Here is an 11,153-nt window from a genome sequence, read left to right on the forward strand (position 1 = left end):
TGTATTATATTACATAACTTCTGCATGTAGGAGCACATTCGAAACTCACACCATGTGCATCAAGGGGACACATGTCTCCACTGACTTCTGTAAACTCATTTTAGTTTTGAAAATGTTACTCCTTTTCTTCTCAAAGGAAACTTTGTCAGGGGAAACAGCCTCCGCGCAGAAGAACATTGAGGTTTTCGGCTTGAGCAGTTTCCTAGCAAGTCAGGTTGAGATCTATTCTTGTCAAATCTGTCTTAAGTGTGTTTACATATAGTTTGCCTTTCTGGTATTTTCTGCTTGCACAGACCTGATCTCCACCTATTTTGTGTCAACAGTTGCTCGGGCTGGTGTTGGGTGATTAACCATTGAGCACTGGGGCACAGGAGCTGTGCCCACAGAGACCCCCCTCTCCCCTCGCACTTACATCACCCTCTGGCTTCAGGCTGCACCTACTTAAAACAAACAGCATTTCTGAGTGATTAAAGAGGCAGCCTGAAATAGTAAAAAGTGGGGCAAATGTTGCCTCGTTGAATAAGACAAGTTTCTCAAAAATGGAGAGGAGCCAGGGGTGCGTGGGGAGGGAGTGTTTCTGAGGGCAAATGTCTTGGATCTGCGTGGCTCCAATGTGTGAATGCCTGGAACTTTGTGTAGATTATCAGGTTTTTGTTGTGTTTCTTTTGTTAATTTTTAAGGGGAAAGAGAGCATTTAAAAAAAATAACAACAAAAACACGCCAACACATGGACATATATACACTACCAAATGTAAAATAGATAGCTAGTGGGAAGCAGCCGCATAGCACAGGGAGATCAGCTCCGTGCTTTGTGACCACCTAGAGGGGTGGGATAGGGAGGGTGGGAGGGAGACGCAAGAGGGAGGGGATATGGGGATATATGTATATGTATAGCTGATTCACTTTGTTATACAGCAGAAACTAACACACCATTGTAAAGCAATTATACTCCAATAAAGATGTTTTAAAAAATAAAATAAAATGAAGGAGCAAAAAACAAACAAAAAAAACACGCCAACAACATGGATGTTTGGCAAATGCAGGGCTGTCCCGTTACATGCCCTCATAGCCTTTGATATTCTCCTCCTTATTTTATCTCCATTCTTATGAGGCCTTTAAGCCTGACCCATTAATATGGGAAATAATTAACTCTATGGGGCTCCTGACACCTGAACAATAACAAATAAACAAAAAACCTTAATCTCTTCCCACCCTTGAGAGCTCCTTTTTCCTTTTACCCTCTTAACCAATGTGGTTAAAGGGCCACAAGATTAGATCCCATCACTGAAGAAGGGAAAAAGTACTTCCTTTTGCAAATACATTAACTCTTTCAGGCCCGTGGGAATTATTGGTCTTGGATTCTAAATGTAACTTAGGTCAAAAACATATTTCCTGTCATGGGAGACATCTGGCTTACTACTGATTTGGTCACTGTTTTTCAAGAATAGTATATTGGGGCTTCCCTGGTGGCACAGTGGTTAAGAATCCGCCTGCCAGTGCAGGAGACATGGGTTGGAGCCCTGGTCCGGGAAGATCCCACCTGCCACGGAGCAACTAAGCCCACGTGCCACAACTACTGAGCCTGCGCTCTAGAGCCCGCGAGCCACAATACTGAGCCCACGTGCCACAACTACTGAAGCCTGCACAGCTAGGGCCCATGCCTCTCAACATAAGAAGCCACCGCAGTGAGAAGCCCGCACACCACAATGAAGAGTAGCCCCCGCTCACTGCAACTAGAGAAAGCCCACATGCAGCAATGAAGACCCAACGCAGCCAAAAATAAATAAATAAAATAAATAAATTTATGAAAAAAAAAGAATAGTATGTTGCAGACGGTTGGAATTAAACGCACCATGATTAAAAATATATATCTTTTAAGTTTCCAGTATGTTCTACCGTAGGATGCTGATTTGAGTGTAAACTGGTAGTTTTGAGGGTTGTTGTCTAGTTGAAGGGTTTTGTTGGCCTGCATCTAGAACATCTGCTACAGTTGACTTTATTTGATCCCTAGTTTGGGTCAGAGTTCATATGTACTTGGAAAGGGTAGGGTGTAGGAGGTGTTGAAAAGCTAATGGAAAGAATTGTATGTGTCCAAAGATGTCAGGTCTCAGCTCCCATGGCTAGTTACCTGGCAGGACTGTTTACAGAAAGGACAGTGCAATGGGTTATGGCAGGGATTCCCATCCTCAGGGCCAAGTGGGGACTGGAGAGAGTGGCCAGAAAAGGCAGATCAGAATCATTCTGAGTGAATGTAGTATAAAAAAGCGTCTTGGGAATTAACTTTTGATTTTTGTCGTGCTATTTCTTTTGAAATAGCAAGTAACAAAGGGATAGGAGATTTTGAAGTTTATCAAAAGGAGCACAGATTAAAATTTTAGAAACAATGCTATAGAATGACAGAGTCCAAGTCCTGGATAAGATTGTGTGCATCCTTTAACAGATGAGGCTCAGGGCCTTACAATATTACACCCCTAATGAGAGGCAAGGAGGACCTGGTCCGGTGTCTCGTGCATTCCACCGTTATGTATTTATTTTTAACGGCTTTACTGAGATATAATTCACATACCACGCAAATCACTCATTTAAATTGTACAATTCAGTGGTTTTAAGTATATTCACAGATATGGGCAACCATCCCCACAGTCAGTTTGAGAACATTTTCACCACCTCAAAAAGAAACCCTGCATCCTCCCCATACATCCATCCCCAACTCTACCACACATCTATTTTCTGTCTCTATAGATTGGTTTATTCTGGACATGTCACATAAATGTGATCACAAAATCTGTGGTCTTTTGTGACTGGTTTCCTTCACTTAGCATTATGTTTTCAAGTTTCATTCACGTTGTAGCATGTGTCAAACTTGATGGCTGAATAATGTTCCATCGTATGGGTATAGCACATTTTCTTTTTTTTTTTTTTTTTGCGGTACACGGGCCTCTCAGTGTTGTGGCCTCTCCCGTTGCGGAGCACAGGCTCCAGACACGCAGGCTCAGCGGCCATGGCTCACGGGCCCAGCCGCTCCACGGCATGTGGGATCTTCCCAGATCGGGGCACGAACCCATGTCCCCTGCATCGGCAGGCGAACTCTCAGCCACTACGCCACCAGGGAAGCCCTAGCACATTTTCTTTATTAGTTTGTTTGTTGACGGACATTTGGGTTGTTTCCATCTTTTGCTGCCATAAGAATTTGTATATAAGTTTTTGTACCGTTAGGTATTTTTGAGAATCATAAGGACACTATCCCCAGCAAACCTCTGTCTTAGGTTTTACAGTTTACAAAGCACTTTGCATAAAACGTCCACTCACTTGATCATTCACAATTCCAGCACCTAAATACTGCTATGATCTCAGAGCCAGTAAGTGGCAGTTTTCCTACTCAGTTCTCACGCTCTTCCCACCAGACAGTGCTCTCACTCTTCCTGCCTGTGGCCTGTGTTTTGACTGTGATAATTATGAGCAATGGTGTTCAAAGAAAAGGCTGGCAACTCAGAAGTGAAATGTACATTCTCCGAACTTTCCCCAATGTGACTTCGATGACCGTAAGCATTTTTCAAAGATTTGACAGGTTCCAAGAGGAGGTCATTTTGTTGGTTTTATTGTCCTCATTTGAAAGATTTTGTCATATGCATCAATTGAGAGATTTTGTCTTTTAGTTTAAGTGGTTCCATTTGTATGTAAGGGCCTACAGGTTACATACTGATATACATTACATAGAGCTTAGGTTTCGAACATTGCTAATTGAAACAGAAGTTACAGTGACCATTCTGAGGAATAGACACAGGCCTCCATTCAGGTCAAACCTAATCTGTGACCAGGTGAAAAGAAAAAATCGAGCTAAATTTTGAGATATCTTCCCTTGGCACGAGTAGAGACTCCAGGCCTGGAAGTTTCTAGTTAGTGAAGGCAAATAAAGGAGAGATTCTAGAGGAAGGAAAGAGCTGAGAGCTACTCCAAGATGGTGCTGAGATTCTAGAACACGGTATGCGTGCTAGGCTGGTCACCTAACACAGTATGCATGCTGGGCTGGTCAATTCCAATTATTGAGGGGAAATTCTGTTTGGGAAAATAGGTGCATATTTGATCAGTAGGGTAGCCCATACACCCCAATTGCATGGGACATTCATGGTTTACGCCTGTTGCCCAGCATAATTATTAATAATGTTCTTTCTACTCTCAAAATTTTCCCAGTGTAGATGATAAATTATCTGGTCATCGTATTTACAATGGAAATTGGCAGAACATTAAGATTTGTTTTAAATAACTGTACACTTATTCTGTAATGTTTAAGGGATGTTTAGTTAGATGCAATTTTATTGAATTTTGTGAATATGGGAAAATGAGAATTTATATGAAATAATGGTTCAGCTTAAATCAGAGACACATTTATTCTTTGAAGATATTATTATTCCCATTTTAGCTTTTCATTAGTAAAGGAGGTTTTGCTAGATTATCCTATTGCTTAATCATTGTGCTAATAATCACTTTAATTGCATATACTTTAAGTAAACCACATTTTAAAAAATATTTACAAGGTTATACAAAATCAAATTTGACAAATTGTCCCATTTAAGTAAATATTTTATAAATGCCATTTGGTTACCTATGTTTATATGCATACTTAAGATACGTATAACTACTGGGTATTTCTTATGCTGGGTCTAGTGAGACAGCCCTACAATTCATTCTACTGAGTTTAGAGCCTAAGGCTTTAGTGATGTAGAAGGTAGCAAAAGAATTAGAGACTCTGCACTGAGGGAGGCACCCTTGCTTTGAATTCAGTTCAGATTAAAGGATTTAGCAAGCTGAGCTTCTATTTTTTTTAGAGTAAAAAGAAGTCATTTTCCAGTTTGCTTTCAAGGAAAACTTCCTGTAATATATAACCAAGTGATGAAGTGTTTGCAAGTTATTTCAACATATAAAGTCCAAAATGAAACTTGGGTTTTGTTTTTACTTTGCATTATATTTCTCAACTAATTAGTGACTTTTTTCACTAGTTGCTTGCAAGAAATTTTATATATAATTAACGTCCTCAACTGTCTTAGCTTCATTTTTTTCTAGAGTAGTTTGCCAAATATACCTATCACTTCTAGAGAAGGGGAACCTTCTCAGACCTCTGATTGATGGGCTTCTTGTGATTTGAGCAAAATTCCAATATTATGTTTCTAGAGTGGATGGAGAGTAAAACACATGCTTCCCTTCTCCCCTCCTGTTCAGTCACCTCCCCCGGCCTCAGACACACAGATGATGTATTGCAGTCCTGAAACTGTCAGATCCTGGAGGAGGTTGAGAAACTAGAAGACAGCGCCAAAAACATGATTTCATTAGGTTTGACTTGAGATTGAATCAACTTTCTTGAGCGTCTTAAAATCATGTTTCATGAAATTTTACTTCACAGAGAAAAGGAGCGTAGAAGAAGGCTTGGACCCTGAAGTCTGCCAGTTACAGATCATTAAATCCAATAAGTAAATGTAAATCTAAAATAGAGAATTCCAACAAAAGATTTTGAAGTCGATTTCTTGTTTAAAAGAAGAGAGTGTTATGTGGGAGACAGCTAGAACTCGTTCCCTGAAACGTTTGTTTATAAAACAGGCCTTAAACTTATATTAGAAAATGCTGACTTAAAAAAAAATGTTGGATATATAATTTTCTTTAAGTGACTGCGATAAAGCTGAAAGAAATGCTACATCAAGAAAATTCATGGAAAAAGAAAGAGCAAAACTCTGGAATCCAGCAACTACTTTCCAATGTGAAATTTTATATTTGAAGATATTTCACAAGGCTTAATTCTATAAAAATATTTATAGCAATGAATATAAATAAAATGAATTATATAACAATTAAGTATTATAGTTGCATGTTGTTCATGTTTAACTGAATAAAGAATAGTGCATGCAGAAATCACCAGTACTAATATTGATACTTAAGAATGCATGGTATTAATTTTTATTATTATTAAAGTCTATATGTAATTATTCTTAAGTATACCTAAATAGTAATCAAGATGACTATAATTAATACTTTCTTTAATGGATAGTATAGGTTTATAAAGCATTTTTACTACCATATCCTGTTATTTAATGAACTCTTTTCTTAATAGTTAATAATTTTAGCTTCTTAGGCAAAGGAGGGTACATATTGTAAAATGGCATTTCTACATACTTAAATGGGTACCTACCATCCTGCTGGCTGGTCACTTATGCCTAGTTGGCAAGAAGCACTATGGGAATGACTGAGAGTCATGTCATTGTTTAGCAACAACAGCATTTTGTCAGAATTTTATTTTTATTTGATTGGATGCGGTTCCATGAGTTGGCTGTGGCATGTTAAAGTAACAAAATATGGACTCCCCTGAATCATCAGTGACTAAGTAAGTGGTAAACACGGAGAAGTAGAATTGAGTAAAGGTGAAAATTCCATTTCTGAAAGTGAGCAAGTAGTTTTTCCTTCCTTTGGTCAGTATTATGGAGAACCGTACAAGGAAGACCAAGGGCAAAGCCACATGGGAACGTTGCCTGTGGAACTGGGCAGATATACCTGGTGTTTGGTCCTAATGGATGCCCACTACGATCTGGCCACCCCTCCTGGTTCTCACAAAGAGAAAACTAAATTTAACAATCCAGTTTCGTGGGAGGGAACCAGGGCAGGGAGTGGAGGATAAACTAAAGGACAAAGGTCAACTTTAGAAAGCTGTTCTACCAGATCTAGACCGAGAATAAAAGGAGATAGGTGGAATTAGCAGAATGGGAAAAAAAAAAAAAAAGTCTAATAATAAATAAACATCTAGGGGCAAAGACAAGAAAGAATAGAGCAAAACTTCCTGTATTTCTTTTTAGCATAACTCAAGATTCATCTCCCATTCTCCTTGTCTGATTCCTATTTTAAAAATGCAAATGATAAAATTCAGTTTTTAGATGATGCCATGTCTCAGATATTTGAAGGTTTTGCTCCCCTTTCAACCTCCCACTCCCCCTTTATTAAGGGACTTGAGTCCTAAACAAATAATTAGGTAAAAAGAAATACATCTCTGTTTATTTTGACATGGAATAAAGCTCTAAAGCCCATCCATTATCTTCCTTTCCTTTGTAAAACTTCTTGTTTTGAGAAAGGAGACAGTTTGGTCACAGGAAGAAATTCTAATCCATGATTCTATGAGTAAAGGAAATTTAAGAATTCTTTCTCTAATTCAGTTTTCTACCACCTACAGGGTGTCCAGTTCTTAAAAAGTACTTCACAAAAGAAGATTGTGTTTTCAAAGCAAAATGGGATTTTTAAAAACGTATACCTTGATGTTTGGAATGAAATATGGAAATGCAAACAGTATGTTTCTCAACCTTAAAGGATACTTAACTAAAAGGATTACCTTTTCAAATGCCCAGTCTATGGCAAATTTGAGCTACATTCTATTAAACCAAGGTGTGAAACTATTTTAATGAGTAAGAAAAACTGTCCTGTTGTCACGTATTCCTGACATTATACATCTGAGTTTTAAGGGCTATAATGTTTGGACATCAATTGTAAAATTGTAAAAGTTTTCTCTTACATTTTTAAATGCACAGGCTTTTTAAAAAGACCTTATCAATATGGAAAATTCCAAAGATTGTGTGTATTTCATGGGTATATTTCATCTTAAACTATTTTATGGATATTGGAGAATGTATTTTTTATTGTACTTTGAAATTGGAATTTTGTCATTCTCTTTTTTATTTCTCTTAAAAAACACTGTTTCTTCTTATGTTCAAGCTCTAATATATATTTATGTATTCATACATATGAGTTTAAAATAACTATTTTACTGATGCTTCTTGAAATGACAGTGTTATAAGAAGGGAATATGTTCATGTAAGTTTACATACAATCCAAAGGTCTTTTTTGGTTCAGTGTTCAGAAGATTCTTGATAATTTAGAATCTTCTACAATGGAAAGTAAAGCATTCTGTCACAGAAGCGGGGAGGATGAGACACAAGGTCAAAGGGCATTTTAGAAACAAACAGCTGGACCAGTTTATTTAAACAGATACAGGGTTGCGGGAACTGACCTCTGTTTGACTTATAGTGGGAGGAGCAAGAATGTCATTTTATTACTTTGCCCAGAAGGAAAATGTTTTTGTATCTGAATTCACCCCAAGCCATCTAAATACATGGTCTTGCTGTATATAGCTGATTCCAAAGAGCATACATTAAGATGGTCAAGGAAAATCATAAAATACACCGAAGAGAATCAAATGTTAGGATGGTTTTAGGATTGAAAAGGTGATGTTGTTTTTAAAAATAAAGTATTTTGCTGTTTACTCAGTTATCTTCAGATAAAGATGTCCACTGTGACCCTAGATAATAATATGTTTCATGTAAGTATAGGAATTATAATTCAGTAACATTCTGAGAGTTTACTATGTCCTACATGTACTGATAATGTCCGTAATATTGAAACAAATATTGTTAATTAAAGTTTGCAAAAGCAAGAACTTCCATGTATACCTACTAATGTGGTCAAGCAGTTCGGATAAAGTGATAGGTGTTCTTAGGTTTTCAAGGTTTTAAAATTTTTATTTAATGAAAGGATTCCCACTTTTACATCTACGAATCCTATAGGTGGCCTACATCTGTGTTGTCAATAACAACAAATGGTCATTGCCACCCAAAGAGAAGCAAATAGCACCTAGTACCTGTGGGCCCTTAACTGAGAAGCTCTGGTGAGGTGTTTGCTCTCTCCACGGGGACCAGAGCGGGCCTAGAGTAACTGCATTTAGTGTTGTCCGCTGAAGACCTGCAGAGGTACACAGCCAGACTCGCCATTTTGAGCAGAGTGGCCCAAGGGATGAGAGGACTCAAAATCCTAGAGCTCACATTCGAGAAATAACTCATTAAGAATCACAGGTGTTTAACCTAGGGTGAAGAAGGGAGAAGCCTATGCGGCATGGTGGCTATAGTTTAAATGTTTGAAAAGCTATCCTGAAGAAGTGAGATTAGAATTGTTTAAATTACCCGAAGGAGTTGTCCTGGTGAAAGGATTTTAGGTCAGGTAAGGCAGACCCTTCTAAGGGTTACCTTGTCTGTAGACGGAGTGGGCTCTCTGCTGAGGTGGCCAGGGCTGTATGAGAGAGTCCAGCACACAGAGAACAGACTGGTGGTGGCCAAGGGGGCGGGGAGGTGGCAGAGGGACGGAGCGGGAGGGTGGGATTAGCAGATGCAAACTATTATATATAGAATGGATAAACAACAAGGTCCTAGTGTATAGCACAGGGAACTATATTCAATATCCTGTGATAAACCATAATGGAAAAGAATATGAAAAAGACTGTATATATGTGTATAACTGAATCACTTTGCTCTACAGCAGAAATTAGCACAACATTGTAAATCAACTATACTTGAATAAAATAAATTTTTAAAAAACCCAACAGTCCAGTAGAGGTTACCCATCTACCTGGTGGGGATATCAGAGAGGGGATTCATGTCAGTGACCAAGCTAGGTGATGGTTAAAGCCCTTTTCAAACCTGACGTGTAATTTTTCTGATCCCATGGATTTAACAATCATGGATTCAAACCTGAGATGGTTATCATGAACTGGTCTTTGGAAATGTGAATGTATGAGTGTGAAGGAGGCAAGCTTTGGAATATAGATAACTCAAGTTACTGAGTCTTCTTATGTGTAGCCTTTTCTTTGTTTTTACACACAAGTAGCACAGTCATCAAAATCCCCAAATCTACGAAATGTTCAGTCATGTTTATTCTTGGACTCAACAGTAGGGTTGTTGCCAGTGGTGATTGGCTCAAAGCCAGCTCATGTTTAGATACCTATTTAGTCTGGAATATTCTAGATGGGTAGCACAGTAGTGGCCATGCTCTGGTCAGAACATTGTCGGTGGGGGGGGGGGGGATGTTTGCTACCGTTTGCCAGCTCTGTGTCATTCAGCAAATTATTAACATCTCCTGGGTAACATGTGACCTCAAATACGTCACTTAATTTCTCGGAGCCTTGGCTTCTCATCTGTTAAAAAAAAGACTCTTCCTATTTTTAGATAATATCCATAATATATTATGTTTTTAAAAGGGCTTAAAAAAAAGTTATCAGAGTTCCCTCCAAGAGAATGCAGATTTTGAATAGTACCCTAGATAAAGAGCCATTTTTGCTCTTACCTATGTTAGTTACTATGAAAATTACTTTTGATATATGCAGAATATTAATATTAAATAATTTTCTAATTGGTCATGCAGTGAAGGCAGTTAATGAAAAAGCAGATTTTTCTTTTCATTTTAATTGGTTATTTCACATGGTGTTTGTGGTACACCTGTGCTTATAATGAGAATGGAGAATTAATCTAACCTTCTGCTCACATGATTCCAATTTTCATGGTTTATACAAGATAATGATAACCTGATTGGCAACGCAATTTGTTGTAGATCTGTGTTTTAAATATTTTTATTAGCAGTTCGGGGACTTCAGATACAAGAACTGATATAATATATGTTGCCAATAAGAGTTAGCATCAACCAGTGTCCTTTTAGTTAGATTCCAGTTTCATTAGTTCTTTTAATTACTTCTCAGATAATGAAAGAACATAAGGATATAAGATGTTGAGAATCTTAAAATGTCATGAAGTATGCATTTTTATTTTAAAAAACCTATCCCTGTCTGTTTAATGGTTTGTTTTTTAGGAACTAGTTCCCTTCCTGAAGTGGGCAGACTTACCAACTAGAATTCATACGGGGCTGTGGGTCATTTAATTATTAACAGTGCAGTACTAAACTTTTCATTGTATTTTTTATTTGCTTCTCATGTTGCACATACTCAAATCTGAGTTGAGAACTAAAAGCAACTTACTATTTCAGAATCTAATATGTCCTGTTCATTTTCTGTATTTGATATGTAATTCTTAGTATTACGAGGTACAAACAGATCTTAAGAGTTAGAGGGCTTCCCTGGTAGCGCAGTGGTTGAGAGTCCGCCTGCCGATGCAGGGGACACGGGTTCGTGCCCCGGTCCGGGAAGATCCCACATGCCGCGGAGCGGCTGGACCCGTGAGCCATGGCCACTGAGCCTGCGCCTCCGGAGCCTGTGCTCCACAATGGGAGAGGCCACAGCAGTGAGAGGCCCGCGTACCGCAAAGAAAAAAAAAAAAAAGAGTTAGAAATATCATGAGTATGGCTTT

General features: G+C 38.3%; 1 protein-coding gene across 1 annotated transcript in view; it reads left to right on the forward strand.

Annotated features, from left to right (window-relative positions):
- Positions 1 to 11,153, forward strand: part of MEIS1 (Meis homeobox 1) — a 136,195-nt gene that overhangs the window by 120,270 nt on the left and 4,772 nt on the right. The window lies entirely within an intron of this gene.

The sequence above is a fragment of the Grampus griseus genome (genome assembly GCF_964374135.1).
Source record: "Grampus griseus genome assembly, chromosome: 15".
Lineage (NCBI taxonomy): Eukaryota > Metazoa > Chordata > Mammalia > Artiodactyla > Delphinidae > Grampus > Grampus griseus.